Source organism: Sus scrofa, chromosome 14 (genome assembly GCF_000003025.6).
Source record: "Sus scrofa isolate TJ Tabasco breed Duroc chromosome 14, Sscrofa11.1, whole genome shotgun sequence".
NCBI classification, from domain to species: Eukaryota; Metazoa; Chordata; class Mammalia; order Artiodactyla; family Suidae; genus Sus; species Sus scrofa.
The window spans coordinates 42,882,686-42,906,718 of NC_010456.5; the positions used below are offsets into that span (position 1 = coordinate 42,882,686).

General features: G+C 49.3%; 1 protein-coding gene across 6 annotated transcripts in view; it reads left to right on the forward strand.

Moving 5' to 3' along the window:
* SGSM1 (small G protein signaling modulator 1) overlaps positions 1-24,033 on the forward strand; it is a 92,655-nt gene that overhangs the window by 585 nt on the left and 68,037 nt on the right. The window lies entirely within an intron of this gene.

A 24,033-nucleotide genomic window follows, 5' to 3' on the forward strand; every position in this document is an offset into this window, starting at 1 on the left:
GGCTTCTGCAGCGTGAGGGCCTTCCAGGTGAGGGGCACAGCTGAATGTGTCTGGGTAGGACCCCCTTTTGCAGCAGAGTATGTGAGTGGGTCTCACCAGGGTGAGAAAAGCATCTGGAGGCCTGGATGGGGCAGCCAGAGGACCAGACTTTAGGAGAGGGGAAAAATTCACTTTGGGAAAATAAGGCCTCCCACTCACCTTTCCTCTAAATTCTCAGCCCTTGGGGCCACCACCAGAGAGGGAGAGTCCCCAGGTCAGTGGGTTACTCCATTTGTGGGCATGTTCCCATGCTCTCCTGGCAAGCAGGGTCCCCTGAACCCCCATCTCACGCCCCCAGGAGGGTGATATTCATTCGGGGTTCAGCTGCCCCTCAGTGCCTTCATTCTCCCTGGGATTAGAGGGGAGCCCAGTCTAGCCTTCAGAGTTAATATCTTACGATTTCCCACAGAGCGGGAGAATCTATAGTGACGGGTGCCTGGGGAAGCATTTAGATGCTTGGACTGTGTGTGTGTGTGTGTTTGTGTGTGTATACATGTACACATGCACATGCCTGTGTGGGTGAGGACACGTAGCTGTAAGTGCGTGTACCTGAGAATGCTTGTGCATCTGCCTAGAGATATCGAAATATATCTCTGTGTGTACATGTATCTGTGTTTTTATCTGTTTTTGTGTCTATGATGTGTATCTGTGTGATGCAGGAATCTGTGAATGAGTAAGGCTGTGACTGTATGTGTGTGTGCGTATGTGTGTATATCTCTGAGTATGTGACATGGGATGTGTGAGTCCCTCTGTGAAACAGTGAGGCCATGACTGTGTGTGTCTGCATGTGTGCATCATCCTCCTGTCACCCTGCTTACCCCATATCTTTCCACCTTGGACCCCATCACTATTGACCCTGTATCAGCTCTGCATCCTGAGTGCTCAGTTCTGGACCAGAATGGCCGCAGACCTTGGGGGCTGGCCTGATCTTGTGCCTCTGTGTATGTTGGGGATGTCAGCATCTGGCAAAGGTGCTGACCACCAAGAAGCCTCTCCCTGCATGGTGGCAGATAGCTACCCAGGGCAGCCTCAAGGCTGACACCTGTTGCTGCTCCTCCCCCTCAGGCAGAATGGGTGTGTGTTGGGGGGCACTTCCTGTTGTTATTTAAACAGCTCCAGGCAGGTTGCACATTCTAGCATTTCTGATTAAGGAGACATACAGAATACATGGAATCTCTCAGAAAGGCCCAGAATTTTTCAGCTCTGGCCTCGTAGAGACCCCTGTGGGAACCTGAAGAAAGATCTGTCTAGACCTTTTTTCTGTCAAAACCCACTGACAACAGTTTTCTGGTGACTCTTTCAGGAAAGGGTATGTATAGACCCTCCAACCCCCCAAAAACCTTCAGGTAAAAAGTTTGCAGTCTTTTTATTCATTGTTTAATCAAACCTGTAATGTCTGCTCCCCAAATGTTTTCACCTGGAATGGCTGTTTTGAGGAAATGGTTGGCTGATTCAGCTGTTGGGAGGCTACAGGCAGAAGAGCATGTGAGCCAGGCACCCTAGAGGGAGTGCTTCCTGGCTCTGGGCAGGGCTCTGGCTGGGTCCTGGTCCCAGCTCTGACACCCGCTCCCTTCATGCCCTGGACAAGTTCCTTCCCCTCTCAGGAACTCGGTTTCCATATCCGGAGGAGGAAGCATTGGTCCAGGACCTCCTGGGAGGTCCTGTCTGTGACAGTCTAGTTTGGATTATTGGCCCAGCTATGGAACTGCATCCAGTCTCCTGGGAGCAGCTAGGTTAGGGTCTGGGATGAACTTTCTGCCTGGCTCAAGGTGGAGGCCATCTCCTGGTCAGAGGGACCTCTTGGCATCCTGCTTGGTGACTGAGGGTGGGGAAGGGAAGAACCTTGCAAGTTTGGGCAAAGAGCCTCAAGTACCCATTGACCTCGACCTGCAACCAGAAGACAGGACTTACCATGCAAATTGATGGCTGTTTCTGAATTTTGCATTGCTTGGGGCACATTGTTTTAGTAGCTAGTGCTTCCAATTATCAGAGAATATGCTGTGCCATGTCCTGTGTGCACAGTAATTTTATGAGGTGAGGTTGTCTTTGTTTTAGAGGCAAGGAAACTGAGGCTCAGAGAGGAGGAATGAGTTCCTCAATAGCACACAACTCAGTAGAGACTTACCCTCTAGGCCTGTCTGACATCAGAGCCAGGCTCTTACCCCCTAAATCACAAGCATGCCAATCCACATCTGCACACCACCACAGTCTCAGCATGTGTGGGTGGTATAATTTCCATTGTATAGATGAAAAAACTGGCTTGGAGAGAGTAAATGATGTTTCAAGGGCACAGAACCAGTGAAGGAGAATAGTCTTCTTTCTGTGAGCCTCTTGTTCAGTGTGCCCCCCACCCCCACCCGGGCATGGTCACAAATCCATGCCCCCTCAAAGCAGACCTCCTCTCTCCTTCCCTTCCTCTGCCCACCTCTTTGGGGAGCATCTCCAGAGCAGCGGTTAGGAGAGCTCTGTGCCTGGAGAAAGCTGGCAGTCAAGTCAGGTGTTCCTTCTCTTCACCCTCTGGGTTCAGAGCCACATCCCTAGCTATCAGAGCCTCACCCAGAGGCACCTCCCTTCCTTCTTTCTGGAAGGGATGGCTTAACAGTTGGTCTCTGTAGATTAGCCAGGCAGGTCTGCGAGCTTTGCCTGAGCCACTGAAGCCACGAAGGCCAGCAGAGGTTGTGGGACTGGAAGGGCCATCCCTTGGGGAACCATTATGAGCTAGCTCCCTGTAGCGGGTCAGGAAGGAGCTTTGGGCTCAGCCAGAGCTGGGTTCAAATCCCAGTGCACTTATTTATTGCGGAGCATCTGTGTGTTAGGCTCTTTGGATACCACAGTGAACAAGATCAGCCCTGCCCTCTGGGTGCTAACATTCCAGTGGCCAGACCCTGACAGACATCCCGAGTGTAATTAAAGGCCTAATTGCAGGCTGTGAACTGAGGTCTGAAGGATAGGGACGTGGCATCACAAGGACATAGAAAAGGGAGATGTAACTGAATGCAGGTGGCTCAGGAGGGCTTCCTGGAGGAAGTGACATTTAAGAAGATGTGTGGAGGATAAGTAGGCTTTTTAGATGCAGGTATGAGGTAGGTAGAGACAGAAGAAAACCGTACTGGTGGAGGGAACTGCATATGCAAAGACTTTGTAGCTGGAGGGGGCACCATGAATTTGAGGAATGAGAGGACTCAGATATGGCTGGAAAACAGACAGAGAATGGTTCCGTATGCAGAAGGGGGCAGAACAGGTGGTCTTAACCTAAAAGTAAGAGGCAAGGAGTGGGGAGGACATGAGGAATATGGAAAGAAGAGGGTGAAGCTGAAACTGATTGTGTGTCAATTGCACAATCTTGGACAAGCATCTGTCTTTACCTTCACAAGTGGCTGGGTTTCATTTTATTCATAATGAGGGTGAAAATTACTCACCTGTCAGGATAAGCCATGTGAAAATACCCACCACCTTAGCCTAAGTTTCTCCAGGGCAGGAATCTTATTTTTGTCTCTCTCCCCAGTGCCACCCAGGGAAAGCTGGGGACAGTGTGGCCTCAGTATAATTGCATCCAGTTAAATCCAAATGACTCTATCTTGGCTCCCTTCACCCTTTCCTCCTTTTCCCTCCCTGCCTCCACCCCATAATTTTGTTTTGGTTCCCAGAGCAGCAGGGACTGGCTTCTCGTTGCCATGACGACTGCCTTTAAAGGAGCCAGCCATGTGACTGAGTTGATAACAGAAGCAAAGTGACTAACTGCCTTGTTTTCCTGCCTGGGGTTGGGCCTGGGAGGCCTCTTAATTGGAGGGAGGAAGGCAGGGGGCTTGTGGGTGGGAATAGAGACCCCAGGAAGGAGGCAGGGGATGCAGTGGGTGCTGGAGAGGAACTGCGTTTAGCTCTCACACCAGAGCTGGTGTGAGGGCTGTCCTGAGGAACCTCCGTCACAGCAGCTGAACTGGGCTTGTCTGGGGAGCAAGCCTCCCCCACCTCTGCCCTCCCCCAGAGTGGAAGACCTAGACAGGGGATGTGGATGGCTTGTGCTGAGAAAGTTGGAGAAAACTGAGAGGGAGACAGCTGATGTCACTACTGGCATCCATGGTGTTGTCACTCTAACCCAGTGGCTCTTAATGAAGGAGGGGAAACAATTTTGCCTCCCAGGTGGGATTGCCAGATAACATACAGGTCACACAGTAGAATTCAAATTTCATATAAACAGTGAATAATTGTAAGTATATATTGCAAAATCTGGCAACTCTACCCCAGGGGACATTTGGCAACGTCTGGAGACATTTTTTGTTTGTTTGTTTGCTTTTTTGGGCCCCACCTGCAACATATGAAAGTTCCCAGGCTAGGGGTCGAATCAGAGCTACAGCCCGTTGGCCTACGCCATAGCCACAGCAATGCAGGATCCAAGCCACATCTGTGGCCTATACCACAGCTCACAGCACACCAGATCCTTAATTCACTGAGCAAGGCTAGGGATCAAATCCGCATCTTCATGGGTACCATTCTGGTTCGTTAACTCCTGAGCCACAAAGGGAACTCCTCGAGACATTTTTGGTTGTCATAGCTGGTGGTGCTGCTAGCATCTAGGGGGAAGGGACCAGGGATGCTGCCCAGTATCCTTCAGAGCACAGGACAGCCCCCACCACAAGCAAGGATCCCACACAGAATAGCACTGCTGCACTGCATGTTCCCCAAATGCTGCCTCCTTCACCTCATGATAGCCCCATTTCTGCACACCCCTGATTCACTGAGGGCAGAGGTACAGAGCTGCAAGCTTCAGTAGAGTTCCTGGCAGCAGACTTGGGGTCAGATGTGTGTAGGGGAAGGAGACGAGGCAGGCAACAGCCATTAGTCCCAGCTGGTGCAGGGCTGTGGAGGCCAGACTGCAGCCCTTGCTCCATCAGATGGTGGAGCACTCTAGAAGATTTCGGAGCAGGGGAGGGTCTTGCTTGGAGTTGGAGTTCAGGAAGTTTCAGCTGACTGCAGGGGCCAGGATGGACCCTTTTTGCCAGTTTTTTTAGAGGAAAACATCATTCCTTCTTTCCTTCCTTCCACAGATATTTATTGAGCATCTACTAGGTGTTAGGCACTGTTTTAGGAACTTCAGATTGAGAAGTGAGCAAAGCAGCACCCTGCTCACGTGCTCTTGTGAAGCCTATAGTCTAGTTGGGGATAGATGGATAAATAATAAACATGTATTAGAAGCGACAGGTGCTGTAAGGAAATAAAGCTGGAAAGGTGGTGGAGAGGGTAGGAAGGGCCCTCCAGAGCGGATGCTCAGGGATCGCCTCTCTGACAAGGTGATGTTGAACAGAGGGTCCCACCTGGCAGACATCTGCAGAAAGGGTGTTCCTGACAGGGAACAGCATATGCAAAGGCCTTGAGTGGGAAGCTGGATATCAAGGAGGCCAGTGATGCTGGAGCAGAGGGAAGAGGAGACGAGGTTATAGAAAGAGCAGGAGGCTGATGGTGCAGGGCCTATGCCCCCCCCCTTTGGCCTTTACTCTGAGTGAAATCGGGAATGGGGTGGGGGAGGGACAGAAATGCATTCACCTCTGTTGTGGATGCAGGGCGGGCAGTGCATGAAGGGGACAAATGAGGATACGAAGTCCTTAGGCAAGGGCTAAAACTCCTGTCATTCCTTCTGAGCTTTCCATTCTTGGGCTGGAAATCACAGCCCCACATTCCCCTGCTGGGCCAAGTAGAGGTTCCAAAAATGTGTGCTGATCGAATGAACGGAAGCAGGACTACTGGGTGGGATATTTTGGGCCCTCTGATGCTCACAGGGTTGACTCAAATCAGTTTGTGTGTGTCGTGTTTTAGGGCTTAAGATGGCAGGAATTCTCATGAATAATGCAGCCGTATCCGCCCGCACACAGTCCATTTTGATGCTTTTTTCAGATCTCTGGCGACAGGACTTCCAGGAGCTTTTGATAGTGATGGGCTCGGGTTTGATGTGAGGCAGGTGGCGGAAGGGACCTGGCTTTCTTTGCTTAGCTTTGTCCTGTGCAGTCTGCTGGATCCCCCCTTGCAGTAACCTCCCGAGGGTCCCTGGGAGAGGGTGGTAGCATTTGCTGCTGGTTGGCAGGTGGGGCAGGGCATTTCTGTCACCCCACTGGGCCCACAGTTGTTGGCTGAAGACCCCAGGATAGGAAATGAGGATACCCGAGTCCCTGTCCCAACACTGCCCCTAACAACCTTTGGCCTCCTGGCTGCGGGTCCTTTCTCCTGTCTTGTTCTCCTGCTTTCTAAGTGGACAAGGATTCTAAGAACCTCAAACCATCTCACTTGGCTGGCATCACTTTCCCAAAGCCAAGGCTTCCCCCGTATTTTCTCTACTCTGACTTTGCCAAGTCTGTATTTGAGACTTATTAAAACTCAGCTGATAAGCCTTTTGGGGAGCCTTCACACAAGGAAAACAAAGTCTCAATGAAAGCCATTAGAATGGGATAGAAGAAGGGTGTTTTTTGTTTTTTGTTTTAAACAATGTTTCCTGGGCATTTTATTTGGCTGACCTCATTTAATTATCTCAGTCCCCCATAAGTGGATACAACGTTCTCCATTGCAGAGAAGGATACTGAGGCACAGAGTTGGCAGATAACTCGCTTTTGGTCACAGAGATTGTCAGTGGTACAGCTTGGGGGCCTGGTTCCAGAATCCTGCTCTGGAGCCAAAACCAATGACTCACATGTGCTTATGAGAGCGTGGAGTTGGGGGAAAGGCCAAGCTTTAGAACCAGACAGCCTTGAGTTCAGGTCGCAGCCCTGACGTTTAGAAGCTGTAGGAACCTCTCTGGCTTGAGTTTCCTCATGAATCAGACACCAGGGCATCTGTGATCTACAGTCCAACAGTGCTGTTATGCTATCATGCAGGACAGTATTTGTGGAAGGGCCAGGCACAGTACTTGGCTTCTCCAGTAAGAGCGAGATGGAACTCATTCACAGAAGGACATTTTGCTGCCCCCTCTGGTCACATTGAATTTGCAGATGCCCTCAACATGGGATCTTGCTCTCTCTGGGTAAGCCCAGCTGTGGGTGCCAGGGCCACAGGAGCAGAGATAGTCTGGGAAGAGGTGTGTTGGAGGCTCCAGAGGGACTGAGCCCCTGCGGGGGGAGTCGGGAAGGCTGAGTCTTGACTGACTGCAGTGCCACACAGGGGTGGGCAGCTGGAGCTTCGCTCTGGGTCTGGCTGCTCATCAACCCCTGTGGAGATAATCCCAGAGCTTCAGGAAGGCAGAAACCCTCATAAGCCTGCTGACCCTGCCACTTAGTTGCTGTGAGCCTCTGGGTGAGGTGGCCAGGAGGGCTGAACTCCAATGGGGGGTGGCATAATTTTCTTTCTTTTAGTAGTATAGGAAGATAGGCGATGGAAAGACCTTTGTGCTTTTTCTTCACAAAATCTTGAAGAAATTCAAATTCTGGGTTCTGTAAAGGACAGTAACATGTCCTGTTACAGTAGACCCTATCCAAAAATCAGATAACTAAAGCCCCAAGAGATCAAGGGCCTTGGTGATACCTGGGGCATTGAATGACTTTTCCTCTAATTATTGTTATTTAGTGAAATAGGTTGAAATAGAAAGTTAGAATTAGAGCAACTGTCATTTCTTTTTTTGTTGTTATTTTTTTCTTTTAAGAAATAAAGACATCTTTACCACTACCATTTGTTATTATTTTTTGCTTTTTAGGACTGCACCTGCGGCATATGGAGGTTCCCAGGCTAGGGGTCGAATCAGAGCTACAGCTACTGGCCTATACCACAGCCCAGCAACACGGGATCTGAGCTGCATCTGCGAACTACACCACAGCTCACAGCAATGCCGGATCCCCTCTACCCACTGAGCAAGGCCAGGGATTGAACCCAAATCCTCATGGATACTAGTTGGATTCGTTTCCACTGCACCACGATGGAAACTCTACCACTACCATTTATTAAATACTACTCTAACTGCTTTACTCTGTCTCATTTAATCCACAAAGCAATTTTCCTACAGAGTAGGTGAAGATAACAATTCCTTTTACTAATGAGGAAATTGAAGCTCAGGGAAGTTAAGAAACCACACTAAGATCACACAGCTGAGAAGCAGCAGGGCAGGATATTTTAGCCAGCTCCATCCATTTCAAGTTGGGTATAACTTGCTAGCGAAACTAGTTAAAAATAATAAGTAATATATAAGTATAAAGTAGAAAAGGAGAGGCTAAGTAAGAAATGAGTCTGTTGAGGCCTTCTTTTGTGATACAGTGGGTTAAGGATCTGGCATTGTCACTGTGGTGGCTTAGGTCACTGCTGTGGCATGGGTTTGGTCTCTGGCCTAGGAATTTTTATGTGCCATGGCTGTGGCCAAAAGAGGAAAGGAAGGGAGGGAGGGAGGAAGGAAGGGAGGGAGGGAGGAAGGAAGGAAGGAAGGAATCAATCTATTGGTTCAAAGGTTTGGGAAGCTTGGAATGACCACCTTCAGGTACAGCTGTATCCAGGGCTTCCAATGATATCATCAGGATCCTGTCTCTTTCTGTCTCTATGGGGAGGTAGAGAATTAATTGCCCAGCCACTCTCAGGACACAGTCTGCCAGCTTGGCATCAACAGAAACAGAGCTTCCCCTTCCCCATGCTTCTAGCCTGGGTCACATGCTCCTTTTGCACCATTGGCTGTGAGACAGATTTCTCTGATTGGTCAAGCCTGGAAGAGCAAAGTATGGAGTCAGCCCTGTGAGAGTAAGGGAGGTGACCCAGAGGGGAGTCGAGGTGAAATGACCAGATGGAGAAGGAAACCAGGTCACAGATGTCCACCTTGACAGCCTGAGGGTGCTGCATTTGGAGCTCAGCCCCTAGGTGGCTATTCTGGAGCTCTCTGCCCAGCTGTGATCCCAAGTGTTGCCTGTGTGCCCCATGTCTGCTGGATGAGGGATGTCAGTGTGCAAAACTCTGAATTGTGCAGACACTTTGTATTTTGCACACTTTGTACATACAGCTGCGAAGAGAGTATTCTGTTATCCTCAGGATCTGGAAGGGATATACCTCCAAGATACCCGAATACGGTTCAGAACCACCCTGTCAGATGCTGGGGTATAAAGATGAATACAGTACAGTTTCCCAACCTCCACATGCTCAGAAATGAAGTGGTGCCTCCTGCTTTCTAACCCAGTGAGCCCTCTAATAACAATAGTGACAACTTCTAATCATAATTAGTGTCTTTCGGCACCTACTGTATTTCAGTCCTGTACTGTCCAATGTGAACTGCTAGTCATGTGCTTATATTGACATTTAAATGAAATTAAATTTAAAATACTGTTCCTCAACTACAATACACGTTTCAAGTGCTCAGTAGCCCCATGTTACTAGTGATACCATATTGGACAATGCAAGAATAGAGCATTTCCAGGAAGTTCTATCATGTTCTAAACATGCTAAGTGCTTTATATCCATCAACATATTTAATTTAAAAAAAGAAAGACCTGGAGTTCCCGTCGGGCGCAGTGGTTAACGAATCCGACTAGGAAGCATGAGGTTGTGGGTTCCATCCCTGCCCTTGCTTAGTGAGTTAACGATCCGGCGTTGCCGTGAGCTGCGGTGTAGGTTGCAGACGTGGCTCGGATCCCGAGTTGCTGTGGCTCTGGCGTAGGCCAGTGGCTACGCTCCGATTCGACCCCTAGCCAGGGAACCTCCATATGCCGCGGGAACGGCACAAGAAATAGCAAAAAGACCAAAAAAAAAAAAAAAAGAAAGAAAGACCTTCGGAGTTCCCTTCATGGCTCAGCAGTTAATGAACCTGACTGGCATATCTGTGAGGACACAGGTTTGATCCCTGGCTGCGTTCAGCGGTTTAAGGATCCAGCATTGCTGTGAGCTGTGGTGTAGGTCGCAGACTTGAATCGGACCCTGCGTTGCTATGGCTGTGACGTAGGCCGGCAGCTGTAGCTCTGATTATACCCCTAGCCTGGGAACCTCTATATGCTGCAGGTGTGGCCCTAAAAAGCAAAATAAATAAATAAATAAATAATGAAAATAAAAAAGACCTCAGAGGTGTGTGCGTGTGGGGAAGGTCTTATTTATTATCCCACTTTACAGATGGGTAAACCGAGGCATAGCAGAAGTGAAGTGACTTGCCCAAGGTCACAGAGCTGGTAAGAATTAAGATTTTAACCCAGCCCTTCAACACAGTATCTTCCTGCTTTTCCTTCTCAGGTTAGCTGGAGGTGGTTAGTCCATTTTATGGTTCAGCCTGTGCGTGTTTTAAGCAACCATCTGGGAATTCTGTTTCCTACTTTCCTGCAGCCACCCAGACCCCTGAAATTTGGGCAACCTTCCAGAGACTCTCGGCACCCTTCAGAGGCCGCATGTGCCTTCCCCTGTGAGGCCTGTGGGTCTGTGGAGACTAGGCATGTTGTCAGGGGAGCCACCACCCGTGGTGGGCAGAGCACTGGGAGAAAGCTGGAGGGTGTCTGGGGTGTGGCTGGGAATGTAACACACGCAGGCCCTTCTCTCTGGGCATGGGGGCTGGCCGGGGGACTGCCTTCTCTGCTCTACCGTCTCCATCAGTGGCTGTGTGTGGCAGTGTTGGCCAGAGGAACCTTTTGGCCAAGATGTCCCTAGTGAATGCTCTGGAATCAGGCACGGGAGAGGCTCCTTGTCAAGGGGTGTCTGGGGTACCTGTGCAGGGCGGTGAGGATGGGCTTCTTGGTAAGAACCCCGTTTTCGGCCGCAGAACACCTTTCCTTCCAGGCCTTAGCAGTCTGGCCAGTCCTCCTGCTCTTAGGAAACAATGCCTGGTGCCTATTTATAGCACCTCAGTAAACTATTAACTGGGGCTGGGCTGGCAGCAGCCCGCAAGAGGCAGTTGCTTCTCCTGCAAGCGCCACAGCTAGGTTTAGGGTGGTTAAGAGAGAGGAAGCTGAGGGAGGGCTTTTCTAACATCCTGAAGATCCACATGCCACTGCCTTATTTATTTTTTATCCCCTCACTTCCAAAGGCACCCCGGTGCCTTTGCCTTCCTTACATGGGTGGACGTGGAGGGCGAGATGGAAGGATGTGGGCAAGGGGGTGGGGGCTGGTCAGTCTTGGAACTGCAGGTGAGAGGAGTCCAGAAAAGGGAGCTTTGATCCATTCCTGGTGGTTGCTGAGGACCTCTAGTGCCAGACATCTTCAGACCCCTGCTCTGTGAGGCCCTGAAGCCCCTGCAGGCCAAACGGGCTGAAGGCCAGGGAGTGCCTTTGGCAGAGACCCTTAGCCTATTTACCCAAGAGCTAGGACCCCTGCCAACATCCTCTATGAGTAGCAGAGTGAGGAAAGGACATTAAAAAAAAAAAAATTAGGCTTTATTTTCTAGAGCAGTTTTAGGTTCACAGTAAAAATTAAGTAGAAAGTACAGAGATTTCCCTTTCACGCCCCACCCCCACACATGCATAGTCTTCCCCACTATGGAACCCCCCCAACCAGAGTGTTACAGTGGATGAACTTACACTGTCACATCATTATCTACCAAAGTCCCTAGTTTACATTAGGGTTCACGTTCTGTGGGTTTGAACAAATGCTTAAGGATATGCATCCACCATTAGAGTATCACACAGAATAGTTCACTGCCTTAAAAATCCTCTGAGCCTGCCTCTTCACCCCTCCCTCCCCCCAACCCCTGGCAACCACCAATCTTTTTACTGTCTGTAGTTTTGCTTTTTCCAAAATGTCATACAGTTGGAGTTGTACAGTATGTAGCTGTTTCAGATTTGCTTCTTTCATTTAGTATAAGCGTTTCAGCTTGGACATTTCTTTGGGGGACTATGAGTCTCCTTCAGGAACCAATATGTGGCAGAAAGAGGGAGCTAGGAGGCACTGGGCAAGCTGGGAGAGGTGTGTGATGAAAGATGGTGGCTTGGGCAGAGGTGAAGCTGGCAGGTGCTGCTGGACCCAGGCTATGACCATGCCATTGGGCTGCCCTGGACTGAGGGACCAGATGTGTTGGCTACCTGGCTGCTGGGGTCCCCACCATGAGTGACATGGGACACCGGAGCAGGAGCCCTTGATTCAGACCCCAGCCTCTTTACAGGCCAGGTAATTTTGTCCTCCCAGCTCCTCTGTTTCATTAGAAAAATGGGAGTAATAGTGATGATACCTGTATCATTGCTCATCTTTGGGCTCAGCACTTATCGAGCTTGTGAGAAACATCCTTAGGTGTCTGTCGAATGAATGAATGTACCTAGTATGTACCAGGCTCGGTACAGGACAGACAGGGGTTTGAATCCCTGCCCTTCTATTTGAAAACCTTGTGCGCTTGGGAAGTCATTTAATCTAATTGAGACTCAGTTTTCTCAACTACAAAAGGGGAGGGTAATTGTACCCATTTCTCCAAATTACCATGAACATTGAATGAGATAAGCACCCTAAACACAGTGAGCACTTTGTAAATAAATGCTAGTTATTCTTACATAAAACAAACATGTAAAGCACTTACTATGTGGCTGCTGTTCAATTGCTTTATATTGGGTTGTCGGAGCCATTTTGGATGTTAACCCTTTATCAGTTATATCACTCACAAATACTTTCTATTATTCCATAGGTTGTCTTTTCATTTTGTTGATGGTTTCCCTTCCTGTCAAGAGCCTTTAATTAGGTCCCATTGGTTTATTTTTGCTTTTATTTCTTTTGCCTTAGGAGACAGATCCAAAAAATATTACTATGACATGTATTATCTTGTGCCTGTGAGGCAACAGTTATGTCTAATGCAAATACTAATATAATACTAATACAAATATCACCCATTTTATGGATGGGATTGCTGAGGCTCAGAAGGGACACGATTTGCCCTAGATCCTGCGTGCACAAGCTGGGTTCTGAATTCTGGAAATTTGATTCCAGAGCCCAGTGCTCATGGCTGTATAATGGGCGTTACTCTAGGAGCTGGGAGAAGGGGGGATCATGTCAACTTTGAGAGGGTCTCAGGAAGGAGTGAGGAGGTCATGTTCCCTGACTCTGGAGCACTGAGTGGTTTTTCCAGAGCTGGAGATGGAGGTAGGAGTGGGTGGGGATGTCAGGTGGAGGGGACTACAGCAGTGAAGGTCAGGTGGTGGGAGTCACGGGGCCATACAAAAGGAACGCACTGAGAAGGGACAGGATTTGAACAGGAAAGGAAAGTGGGGCCACCTCATGGGAACAGTCACAGCTTGTGGGGCGGTACCATCCAGCCCCTATGTCTGCTTGTGTCTGTGCTTTGGAACTTCCCCCCCAGATTCCTGTCCCCTCCTCCTCCCCTGCCCATCAGCCCAGTTCCAGCCCCTCCCAACTCTTACGTCCTCCTAGAACAAATTAAAAAAATACAAAACTGCTGGCTAGTTTCATGTAGTGCTTTTCCCTGCCACACTGTCTGTAATCTGTTCCCTCCTTTGAGCTCCAAGTCACCTCTGTGGGAGCAGTTACAGGAGGACACTTTTCCCCTCTGCTTTGGTGTTGGAGAATCCAAAGCCCAGAGTAGTTGTGCTTCAGAACTTGAACATCACCTCCTCCAGGAAGCCCTCCCTGACCTCCCCGGCCACCCTGTTTCCTTGGTATTTGTTCACTTAGAACCAGTTTCTTTCGCTGCGGAGAATTGATCTGTTTGTCATCATCTACCCATTGGTGTGATTTAATGTCTTTGCATCTCACTGGACTGTGACCTCCATGAGGACAGGGACTCTATCTCCTTGCCACCTGGTGCTGGACACATAGGAAGCGCTCTATGAATGCTGAGTGAATGAGCAACAGTTTCAGTTCATGTGATACGTGCTGGGAAGGCAGGTGTCAATGGAACGTGAAAGAGGCACACTTATTCCCACTTGGGGTATAGAGAGTGCAGGAAAGCTCCTAGGAGGTGACACCTGGGTGAAGCCTGATTTGCAGGTAGCCAGCTAGAGCATGCGTGCAAGGGCTCCTGGCAGAAAGCATCATGTGGGCAAAGGCTCCAGGTAAGCCCATCATGTGGCCTTTGAGGACCTGCATCCAAGGGTCAGTGGTCCAAGGCAGGGCTGTGGTAATACTGGCCTCCTAAAGCATCTGCATCTTGTTCTTAGCATTTGGGGCCGGGGGATGCCTGCAGAGCAGCCCAGCCTGTTCTCTGCTCATCCCCCTCGCCCCAGTCATTGTCAAGGGGGCCTTTTAGTCACCCCCCCTTTTCTCCCCACTTTCCCCACATGCTGAGCAGTATTTATGAAGTCACCTCGAAGGCCCTCCAGGAATCCTAATTTAATCATGAGTTTCTTGCATGTGTAAAGCTGCCTGGGCGTCTCCATCTCAGAAGCGGATGCTGCCTCATCATTACTCACCCACCTGCACCGCCAGGCACCTACCTTTTGAGACCCCAGCTGGAGTGGGGATGCTCGTAGGCCTCTGAGGGTGATGTTTATTTAGGGCTCCTGTGTGCCACAGGCACTGTGCTGGGTGCTTTAAACCAGGGGTCCCCAGAGGCCAAATGTCATCGGTTTGTGTGTTGCCCTTGAGCTAAGAGTGCCTTTTACATTATGAAGGGTTGTAAAAACAAAAGAGACTCTATGAGTTAGACTGTAGGTGGCTTGAAAATGGGTTTGCCAGATTTAGCAAATAAAAATTCAGAATGCCCAATTAAATTTGAATTTCAGGGAAACAGTAATGTTTTAGTAAAAGTATGCATCATGCCCTATATGGGACATACTAAAAATATTTTTTTCTTATTTATCTGAAATTTAGATTTTCCTGGGCATTCTCTATTTTACCTGGCAGCCCCATCCCAAAGCGGAAATATTTGCTGTCTGACTCATTACGGAAGATGTTTGCCAACCCCAGCCATACCCACTGAGCAAATGAGAGCAGGCATCAGACGAGCTTAGGGCACTGCCTGGAACCCAGCTCAATAAGCCTTGGCTATTGATATTAGTGTTATTAATATAATCAGAGTGATTACCAAATGTGTATTGGACACCTACTGCTTGTCCAGACACTGTTCTAGCAAGTTAAGGTTTACTTCGGAGAGAGCAACAATAAAGGGATAAATAAGCCCATAGACACGTAGTGACGATCAGGCCATGATAAATTCTAAGGGACATGCATAAGGCTCTGTTTTAGGCAGGGTGGTTCTGAGTGCCATGCATGCTTTGTCTATGGAATCCTCACGTAGCAACCCCGTGAGGTGGTGCAGTGATCCCCATTTCACAGGTGAGGAAACTGAGGCTCAAGATCCCCCTGCTAATGGCAGAGCTGGACTTTGACCCGGGCCTAGTGGCTCCCAAGCCCATGTTACTCACATCGCTAAAGTGCCTCCCTTTATATGGTGCCAACTGTGTGCTGGGACCCATTTGAGGCCCTTACCTGTATTTTCCACAATCCTATTTTCCGTAAGCCCTGCGTACCGGCCATGTGATTCCTATCGAGGCTTAGAGGGGGTGAACGCAGCACAGTATAGAAAGAGGTAGGGGGAGGTCTGAGTTGATTTGGAACCTGGCAGCATTCCAGGTGGGCAACAGGAGGGTATCTGGGTGTGGGCAGGTGGCAGGTGTGAGATGGTGAGAGTCACAGCAGGCCCGGGAGCCCCTTGGAGGCCCCCTTCTGGCTTTTTAAAAAGGTTGACCCAGATCTCCCTGCCTCCCTCCTGAGATTAATCCTCCTTTTATGCTGTTTAAATATTTGCAGGTGGAGGGCGGGAGGGCCGGCTGGAGGGCAGGGCATGTTTCTGAGTGGTTACAGGGTGGGGGTGGAGGTGGGGTGAGCAGGTGCTGGGAGGCATGACGTGGAGGGCGGGGCCGGGCCACAGACAGAGGAAGTTGGGGTTGGTAAATTGAGTGGGAGGGCCCATTAGCAACTGCCCTTCACCTAACTAGCCTTCATGAAAGTCCACTGTGGGCCAAGCAGTAAACCCGACAGTCACTGTCGTCTTGAGAGTCGCTAGTTCTTGTAGAGTCCCTACTATGTGCCATGTGCTGTCTCCACATAGAGACATTTATTCAAGCTTCACATTACCCCTGTGAGATGGGGCTATGACCATCCACCCCATTTTACAGATGGGAAAGCTCATCCAGCATCATGTGGTTAGTGAGTAGCTAAGGATTTGACCCCAGGTCAGTGACTCCACCTCCCCAGCCCTTAGTCTCTCAGCCACTTCCCACGTACTGTCCTTAGAGCTGATAAGCTGGTTCCAGAAGGAAGGAGCTCCCCATCATTAGAGGAATGCAGGCAGATGTTGGAGGAGTCCTTAAGAGTGGAGCTGGAAAGGGATCAAAGCTTCCTGACCACTGTGATCCTTGAGGTCCCTCTGCCTCTGCAGATCCCAAGAGTGGGATGTGGTTGGCAGTCACGTCCAGGCAACCTGGGTCTCCTGACCCCTAGTTCAGTGCTTCTCCTTCCCCAAGTTGGGAGAGGCTGAGTAGTCCCCTCTCACAGGTTTCTCTGCATCTTGGGATTGCAGAGGGCCCGACCTGTGCCTGGACAGAGGTGGAGGCTGAGGGCCAGGTCATGCTGTCAGACAGACCTGGGTTCAAGTCCTGGCTGTATGACCTTCAGTATAGTTGTATAAACTTTCTGGGCCTATTTATTCATTTTTAGAATTAGGATAATAATTCTTTTGTGAGGTCTGTTTTTTTTTTTTGGTTTGTTTGTTTGTTTTTGCAGCCACATCCATGGCATATGGAAATTCCCAAGCTAGGGGTCAAATCGAAGGTACAGGTGCTGGCCTATACCACAGCTCACGGCAATGCCAGATCCTTAACCCACTGAGAGAGGCCAGGGATTGAACCTGCATCCTCATGGATCTTAGTTGGGGTTTGTTAACCACTAAGCCACAAAGGGAACTCCCTTTGGTGAGGATTTAAATAAGGCATTTTGGACTGTTACCTGGCACTTAGCAGGTGCTCTTAGTAAATATTTTCTTTTACCCTAAGAATAAAAGCAGAATGACAAAACAAAAGGAGAATAAGGAAAGCATTCGGTTCACAATGGCATGTGGCCTCTGCAGTGAAAGACAAAGTATTTAATAGGCCCTGGATCTGAATCCCACCCTTCTGCATGATGTGGGGCGGATTAGCTAATCTTTGTGTGTCTGTGTCAGTTTCACCATCAGTAAAATGGGAATAACTTGGCAAATGACCTTATTAAGGTTGTTGTGCTTACAAACAGTCCCTGGAGCCTAATTGGTGTTCAAAAAAATGAGCAGTGAGCTTTAGCATCATAAAGCCCCTACTGTATGCTGGCTTGGCCTACCCTTTCAGCAGTAACATCACATTTAATCCTCAGCACAGCCCTGCAGAGTGATAGGTTCCACTTTATAGATGAGGAAACCAGGGTGCCAGCAGGGGCATGACTTCACCAAGCTCATGCAGGATGTGAGTGACCAATCTGGAGTGGGAATGTAGGTCTGCATGACTCCGGATTGACTCCAACCACAGTCACTGCCTCTGTGCTGCCTAAATAGGGCATGATTCCTGGGCCAAAGCTTAGAAAATCACATAGGCCACAAGAAACCAGGAGGTTACTGCCAGCGCCATTGTCTCCAAACTACCCTGTGGTCCTTCAAATATGTCTGCCTCCAAAGTAGACCAAGTTCAAGCCCATGTCTAGAGGCCTGAGAAGGGGAAGGTGGTTGAGCTGAATTTCAGAAACCTGCAGCTGCCTGGCCCTCCTCCCCATCCCTGCCCCGCCCACCATGGGCACCCACCTCGCAGGAGTGGGCAGCAGCCTCTTTCTTCCCCCAGCAAGACCTTGCCTCTTCTACAAGACTCTTGCGTCTTCTGTGACCTTCTCGGGGAGGCACCCATGGCGTTGTCTTTTAATTTCCTCCTCTGGCCTTGGGCTGTTGTTCTGGGGAGACTACTGCCCCACAGCTGGGAGCCAGCAGAAGTGGGGAGAAGTCCTCACTTGCCAAAACCTCTCCTGCAGGCTGAGAAGACTCTCAGTGCTACAGTCCCCCCTCCACCACCCACCCAGCCCCAGATCTGTCCCCAGGACTAGAAGTCTGGAGCTGGACAGCCATGGCCTCCCACTGCAGCCACTTCCCAGCTCTGTGACCTTGAGAGTGGGGTTACCCTTTCTGAGTTTCAGGATCCACAGCTGTAAGCAGACAGCCTTCCCGGCTCTGCAGAGCTTGGACTTGAGACAATGCGTGAGTGCAGTCAGGGTGCCAATAGGAAGCAGATGGTTCCCCAAAACGAAGTACATTAAAGTGAATTTAATAAAGGGCTGTTGACTGAGGTGAGGAAAGCATGCTGGGAGACCTTGGGGAAGGGTGCAGTACCCTGTAGTATTAACAGTGGGTAACCAGGAACTGCTCCTGCCCTCAGCCTGACCAGAAGGGGTGGCTGTATGGGGAGTGTCCCGGCTGTGACTGCTCTGTCTTTCCCTTAAGCATTTGGGGGCAGCTCTTTGTTTCATATCCTTCCGCACCTTTCCCCACCCTCTCCCCCTGTCCTTGTCCAGCCTCTTAAATCCTTGACAGTAGTCTGAGCATTTATGGGACCAACCACCTGGGAGCTTAATAACCACCTCAGAGTTTCAGATTCAGTAGATAAGAGTTGAGGCCAAGCATTTGCATCTCTGACCAGTTCCCAGCTGCTGCTGGTACTGCTGGGCCCTGCTTAGAGCAGCTCTGCTGATCCACGTCGCACTTACCTTGTACTTGTCTTAGCTGTGGCTCTTTGGACTTAGAGCCCCTCCAGGGCAGGGCAGTCTGACTCCATCCCTGAAGCTCTCTGCACCTTGAACTCAGTATCCAAGGGCTGATTCTCCTGCCTCCCACTTCCTGCCTAGATGAATTCACCTGTGTTTGTATCATTTGCAACTTGTCTCTGTAGATTGCTGTCCAGACGTGTTGGCTGGAGGTCACACCTAGATGGAGGTCAGGTTGCAGGTTTTTGGGGGCATTCTCTCAGGGTCAACACCAGGGGAGGTGAGATGGAGAAGCAGGAATGGACAAGAGAGAGAAATTGAGCCATGATGTGGCCTCTGTGGAAGCGTCAGCCAGCCCTGTAGCTTGTGGAGATGAGGGTGCCAGATCTTCACACCCCATGTGCATCAGTCATTGTATGGGCCACCTGGCGAAGGAGTGAGACTTTGGAGGAGGCTCTCTCTGTAGCTGAAGTGACCCTCTTTCCAAAGGGACAGCAGCTCCCCCAGCATTTGGCAGCCTCCAGCCTGCATGGGATCTGAGTGGTGCATTGCATCATCTGCCACATTGTCAGAACCTTCTCATGGCCCCTACTGCCTGCCCCTCCCTATCCCTGAGTTCCATGGCTCCTCTACCCCACACTCTTCCTTCCTCTCTAGTCCCAAACCACTAAGTGCTTTGGCTACCACTCAAGCACATAGAACACTCCCCAGTCAAAACACTTGGGAGTTCCCACTGTGGTGCAGGGGTTAAGAATCTGACTGCAGCAGCTTGGGTTGCTGCAGAGATACAGGTTGGATTCCTGGTCTGGCACAGTGGGTTAAATGATCCAGCATAGGTTGCAGCTGTGCCTCAGAGTCAGTCCCTGGCCAGGGAACTTTCTTATGCTGCAAGTGCAGCCATTTAAAAAAAAAAAGGGGGGGGAGTTCCCGTCATGGCGCAGTGGTTAACGAATCCGACTAGGAACCATGAGGTTGCGGGTTCGGTCCCTGCCCTTGCTCAGTGGGTTAACGATCCGGCGTTGCCGTGAGCTGTGGTGTAGTTGCAGACACAGCTCGGATCCAGCGTTGCTGTGGCTCTGGCGTAGGCTGGTGGCTACAGCTCCGATTAGACCCCTAGCCTGGGAACCTCCATATGCCGAGGGAGCGGCCCAAGAAATGGCAAAAAGAAAAAAAAAAAAAAAAAAAAAAGGAAGAAAAAAAAAAAAGAGTTCCTGCTCTGGGTCAAGGAGATTAGCGGCATTTCTGCAGTGCTGGGACGTAAATTCGATCCCCAGACCCAGCACAGTGGGTTAAGGATCTGGCATTACCTCACCTGTGGCGTAGGTTGCAATTGCTGCTCGGATCTGATCCCTGGCCCAGGAACTCCATGTGCCATAGGGCAGCCAAAAAAACAAAACAAAACAAAAAAAAACACCTGCCCCATGGTTTTGCCACCAGCTGGCCTCTGACTCTGAATTTTTCTTGGCCAGGCTGTCCTGTAACACAAAGCAGTAAAAGCTCCCCAGACCCCATCCTGCTTGTGCTGAGATGTGGAATAAATGCATCAGTGTTACCTTCCACCTATGATGGTTAGGATGCCCCAGGCCTTCTGGAGAGAAAGAGAGAGGAGGATGGCAGATGGAGTCATCTGCTCTGACTGCCACAACAAGGCACCACATGCAAGGCTTAAACAACAGAAGTTTATTTTCTCACAGTTCTGGAGTCTGGAAGTCCAAGATCAAGGTGTCAGCAGGATTGGTACCTTCTGAGAGCCTGAAGGGGAGGGCCTGTGTGGGGTCTCTCTCCTTAGCTGTTCATGGCCATCTTCTCCCTGTGTCCTCATCTGGTTTCCTCTCTGTAACTGTCTATGTTCAAATGTCCTCCTCTTATAAGGTTATCAGATGATTATTAGATTAGGGCTCATACTAATGTCCTGATCTTACCTTAATCACTCTGTAAAGATTTCATTTCCAAATACATCACATTCTGAGTACTAAAGGTTAGGATTTCAGTATATGAATCTGGTGAGGAGGGGGGAACGCAGTTGATCTCGTAACAGTGGGGAGGGTGACAGTTACAGGGTTGGAAAGAAGGTGGCAAGGAAAAGGAATGGAAAGAGAGTGGGCATCCTGGACTGGTCTTTGAGGCCAGAGTGGTAAACCACGACCCTGAGGGCTCCTACTAGTTGGTAGCAGAGCCAGAATTTAAAGCTGAAGGATTTGTCATGTGTCCTAAGGAAGCTCGTGGCGTCCTTTTGTGGAGGGAGCCACTGGGGCCTGGCGGCCTCTGTGATCACCATAGGGGAGGAGGCGGACAGGATGCCGCGCCCCAGCGTGGGTAACAGGCAGATGGCTGCCTCCAAGGAACAGGAGGACGTTGGCAGGAGGACTGCGATCTCCTTAAGAGAAGGCTGGCCACCGGAAGGAGCTGAGGCCTGCCCTGGGCATGGGGTAGTCACACTTTGGCATCCCCTTTCCCCCCAAGTGCTGTCCTCAGATTGCGTCTCAGGCTGTGGAAAAAGACCAGTTCCCTCAGCTACTGCTGCAGAGTAGACCAGCCCAGCAGAGCCAAACGTTCTTGTGCTGGGTCGGCGAGCTGCAGAAACACACCCCTCCAGTGTATATCTCCTTTGCTGTGTCACCTGTCCCCACACAATACCTTTGACACCAGACGTGTGGGTTTTCTGCACAACAACAATGCCGTGATGCCAGCCGAATGTCATACATTAACTCATTCCTAACACTATCTGGAGGTGAAGGGCTTGGCTCTGCAAGACTAACTCTCCCCCCCCTCCCCAACCTCAGGTGCCAGTTGCAAATCTCAGGTTGTTACTTGCACTTCTGACAGACCGGCTGTGAGTCAGGGGTCCCACCTTCTGATACCATCATGGAGCAAGTTAGGATTTCAATGTATGAATTTTGGAGGAACCTAAAGAGCCCATGGCTAGGGGCATCCTCCCTCCTCTGTCTCGGTTTCCTCCTCTGTAATTGGAGAGAGTATTACTGTGAAGTTCTTGTGATGATCCAGTGAGATGAGGCAAGGAGAGAGCTTTACAAACTGACACACTCAGGACTTAGTAGTTCCTGCTCACTCCATCCCACCTGCTTATAATCCCTTCTACACCCCCCGAAGGCTGCCCTTGGTGGCCATGTTTCCCCTGAAGGGTTAATTTTTGTGTTTCTTTTTAGCTTGGTTTTACCTGCATACATGTGTTTGACAAGCAGGGGCGTGGGATACAGGGACCAGATCTGACTTGTTCCCAGGCGGCAAAGGGGTATTTGTCATCATTATTAAAATGCTATTTATTGAGCACCTACTGCATATCAGGCACTGTGCTGCTTGTTTTACCAAGTCTTCCTAGAGTTGAACAGTGTGGATTTCTAGGAAAGGGTGTTCTGGTAAAGAGAAGACCAAGTGCAAAGGCAGTGAGGTGGGCCTGTGACCTCTGAGTTGGGCAAACAGCAAAGAGTGTTTTGTGGAGTGAGTGACAAGATGCATGGAGGAGGTTGGGAGGACTGAGATGGATTCAGGTAACATGGGGCCTTGTGGGCTATAGTGAGGTCTTGGGCTGTGAGGTGGGAGCCATGGGAGGATTCTGAACATGGGAGGGATGGGGAATAAGACATACTGTTTTTTCTTTCCTTTTTTTCTTTTTAGGGCTGCACCTGTAGCATATGGCTATTCCCAAGCTAGGGGTTGAATTGGAGCTACAGCTGCCAGCTGAGGCCGGGAGCAACGTGGGATCTGAACCTCGTCTGTGACCTATACCACAGCTCACAGCAATGCTGGATCCTTAACCCACTGAGTGAGGCCAGGGATTGAACCTGAGTCCTCATTGGTGCTAGTCAGATTCGTTTCCACTGAGCCACGACAGGAGCTCCATACTCTGTTTTTTCTTTTTTCTTTTTTCTTTTTTTTTTTTTTTTTGGTCTTTTTGTCTTTGTTGTTGTTGTTGCTATTTCTTGGGCCGCTCCCGTGGCATATGGAGGTTTCCAGGCTAGGGGTCGAATCGGAGCTGTAGCCACCAGCCTACGCCAGAGCCACAGCAACGCTGGATCCGAGCCATGTCTGCAACCTACACCACAGCTCACGGCAACGCCGGATCGTCAACCCACTGAGCAAGGGCAGGGACCGAACCCGCAACCTCATGGTTCCTAGTCGGATTTGTTAACCACTGCGCCACAACAGGAACTCCCATACTCTGTTTTTTCTAACTGAAAAATAAATTCATTTATTTATCCTACATTAACACATACATGCTTCTTAAAAATTGTGGCAAAATACACAGAACAGAAAATATACCTCCTTTACCAATTATAAGTTCAATAGTGTAAAGTATATTCATATTGTTGTATATAGCAAATGTCCAGAACTCTTTATCTGAAAACTGAAACTATACTCATTAAGCACTAACACCCCAGTTTCCCTTCAACCCCACCCCATAGTTTGTTGAATTTTTTTGTCTTTTTTTTTTGGTATTTCTTTGGGCCGCTTCCGCGGCATATGGAGGCTCCCAGGCTAGGGGTCGAGTCGGAGCTTTAGCCATAGGCCTACGCCAGAGCCACAGCAACGTGGGATCTGAGCTGCATCTGCAACCTACACCACAGCTCACGGCAACGCCGGATCGTTAACCCACTGAGCAAGGGCAGGGATCGAACCCCCAACCTCATGGTTCCTAGTCGGATTCGTTAACCACTGCGCCACGACGGGAACTCCTGAATTTTTTTTTTATCATAAAACAGTGCTGAATTTTGTCAAATGCTTTTTTTGTATGAACTAAGATGATCATATGGTGGGGTTTTTTTTATGTTAATGTGGTGTTACATTGATTGATTTTTGTATGTTGAATCATCTTTGCTTTCCAGCAATAAATTCCACTTAGTCCTCGTATACAGTCCTTTTAAGATGCTGCTGAATTCTGTTTGCTAGTACTTTGTGGAGGATGTTGGCATCTGTATTGTTGGAGATGTTAGTGTGTAGTGCCTTTTCTGCCTTTGGTTTCAAGGTAGTGCGTACCTCATAGAATGAGTTTGAGTGTTCCCTCCTCTTTAATTTTTTTGAGAGGAGTTTTAGGAAGATTGGTGTTAATTTTTCTTTAAATGTTTGATAAAATTCACACTTGTAACCACCTAGTTTTGATTTTTCTTTCTTGGGCAGTTTTAGATTACTGATTCCATCTCCTTGCTACTTATAAGTCTATTCAGGTTTTGGTGGGTTGTGTTTTAGGAATTTATCCATTTACTTTAGGTTAGCTGATCTGTTGGTGTACAGTTCTTCATAGTATTCTCTTATGATCTTTTTTTTTTCTATCTCATTGGTTGTAATGTCCCCCTTTTAAATTCTAATTTCAATTATGTGGGTCTTCTCTCCTTTTTTCCTTAGGCAGTCCAACTTAAAGGTTTGTTAGTTCTGCTGATTATTTGAACCAACTCTTACTTTTGT